This window comes from Megalopta genalis, unplaced genomic scaffold, assembly GCF_051020955.1.
Source record: "Megalopta genalis isolate 19385.01 unplaced genomic scaffold, iyMegGena1_principal scaffold0084, whole genome shotgun sequence".
In the NCBI taxonomy this organism is placed as follows: Eukaryota; Metazoa; Arthropoda; class Insecta; order Hymenoptera; family Halictidae; genus Megalopta; species Megalopta genalis.
This window is the reverse complement of record NW_027476153.1, coordinates 367501-370000: the sequence shown is the minus strand read 5'-3', so window position 1 is coordinate 370000 and position 2500 is coordinate 367501. Positions and strand designations below refer to the sequence as shown.

General features: G+C 45.2%; 1 non-coding gene and 1 pseudogene across 1 annotated transcript; both read left to right on the top strand.

Annotated features, from left to right (window-relative positions):
* The first annotated feature begins 942 nt into the window (after nucleotides 1–942).
* LOC143262030 (5.8S ribosomal RNA) lies at nucleotides 943–1097 on the top strand. Its single transcript, XR_013035982.1, has one exon. It is a non-coding gene; the product is annotated as a 5.8S ribosomal RNA (ribosomal RNA).
* A 1102-nt stretch (nucleotides 1098–2199) lies between these two features.
* LOC143262010 (large subunit ribosomal RNA) overlaps nucleotides 2200–2500 on the top strand; it is a 4426-nt pseudogene continuing 4125 nt past the window's right edge.

Genomic DNA, 2500 nt, shown 5'->3' with positions numbered 1-2500 from the left:
GATTTACACGGCAGACGTGTGTACTACACGTATTAGGCCTTTGATCTGCGTTGCGTAGGCCATCTTCCTTCCAAGACACACACGTGTTGGGGTTTGTGTGATTTTATGATAGTGCCTCAACACGGAAAAATAAGCGTACGAGAAGAGTTGGGCCCGACCAGATCATTCGTGCGTGATTTATACACGGCCAGACGCGTATTATATTACACGTATTAGGCCTTTGATCTGCGTTGCGTAGGCCATCTTCTCGATAGAGAGAAAGCCAATGTATTCTTTTTTCTTTCTTTACACACACACACACAGTTGTAGTAGGACAGGGAGGGATGCGAGCGTGCTAATCACGCTTCCTCAAGTCTTCGCTGTGGTGTGTAAAAAAAAAAGAAAAAAAGGAATCGTTGGGAAAGTCCAAAGGACGAAAATATCGGGCAGTCTGAAGATAACTTAATGCTCGTTTACATTGGTATCAAGAGAGACCGGCTTGTGTAGCTCGTTTCAATGCTGTGTCGTTGTCATTGACACCCTACTCTGTTGCGCGCTAGTGGCAGCATGAGCGTGGGACGTATATATATATGACACCCAGCTAGAGCCGGCCGTGAGTCCGTCCGGTGTAAATAACGACGAAAGGAGAGAGAAACTTTTCGAATCCAGTATCGGGTTGATAATTGTCCAGTTTGAATATCCATATCCCCGTCGTTTTTGGAGGTGACCGTCGAACTTGCAAGAAAACAGTGGTTTTGGATTTGCTCGTACATATATATATGGTTTCGACGGAAATATCTCGTTCTTTAAGGGACAATTATGTCGTCGTACGACGACTCCCGAATCTCCTTCGCGCGCTGGTTGGAGCTCTTCGGGTATCGGCTTGTTCCGAAATATAACACAAAAATGTGGTGGATAGCAAATACACATTATATTATATATGAGAGAATAAAAGGGAAAAATTACCCTGAACGGTGGATCACTTGGCTCGTGGGTCGATGAAGAACGCAGCTAATTGCGCGTCAACGTGTGAACTGCAGGACACATGAACATCGACATTTCGAACGCACATTGCGGTCCACGGATACAATTCCTGGACCACGCCTGGCTGAGGGTCGTTTACGTACTTATAAACTGCTTGCGTTGATGGCACTTGTTGCCTATATACGTACGAGCGAATGATGGGCGCTTCGTCGGCGTTTGTCGCGGTCCTATGAATATTGAGAAATTTTACGTACGTCTAACAGTCTTCGAGAGAGATGGAAATCGTGTTCGAACTAGCGTGAGTGTGGAAGGCGGTGTCGTGTGTCGTATATGTTTTATATACGTCCGCCCGTCTGAAACACCGCTTCGAAGCGGTGACAAAATCTTTTTCGGGACGATTCGTATTCGTAGAACTATCGAGATTTCACTGGTACATTTTCAACGCGCTCCCGACGTCGCCTGAAATGAAACGAGATGGGTTTAACCCACGAAAGCGTACTACACGAGTCTGTCCTATGTGAAGACTGTGTACAGAGATCGAACGAACGCATGAAAGAAATTGAACGAAAGAACACATAACCCGCAAAAATATAGAGTAGAATTGTGACCGTTGCTTCGAATTTGAATTTATATGTATATATATATCATAGCCCCAGGGAGTGGAACCTATGAGTGTGGAAGGATGTCTCTTACCGTAATGTTGCCAGAGGAAAAAAAGTCTCTCTCTTCGTACGACACATTTGTGTACGAATTGTATCGATGGCTATATAGATCCGATGTTGCACATATTCTGAGTAAAGAACACCCCACCCGGGTTACCGTCCTAAAACTCTTCTATTGGTGTGGCTATGATGTGTGTGTCAACGCAATCGCGAGTCTGGTTCTACGGAAAACCGTTTGTCGGTCGCCCCATATATCTTTTTGTTCTCTTCAAATGATCGAATAGCGAAACCGCACGAGATCAATCGGTCGTCTAGTCCCCGAAAGTACTTTTCGGACGGACGTTAAAGTTATACCGATTGTAATCGTCTTGCGAGTGTTTCGAAGATCTATATTTGGAGAGGATATCGAATTTTATAAAAGATATATTGGTGAGGCGCGATAAACGGTTTTTTTTTTGCTTTAAGGGTTTTTTGTGTTTTTTTTATTTTTTTTTTTTTTGTGTTGCTCTGTACACGTTTCGCAAAATGCTTTCGGGGGGGGGAAGCTCTGAAAAAATTTTTTTTCACGTTCCGACGACCTCAGAGTAGGCGAGATTACCCGCTGAATTTAAGCATATTACTAAGCGGAGGAAAAGAAACTAACCAGGATTTCCTTAGTAGCGGCGAGCGAACAGGAATTAGCCCAGCACTGAATCCCGCGGAGTTCCGCCGTTGGGAAATGTAGTGTTCAGGAGGGTCAATTTATCCCGTAACGTCGCAACCGCGTCCAAGTCCATCTTGAATGGGGCCATTTATCCATAGAGGGTGCCAGGCCCGTAGCGACCGGTACGCGTTTCGGGAGGACCTCTCCTTAGAGTCGGGTTGCTTGAGAGTGC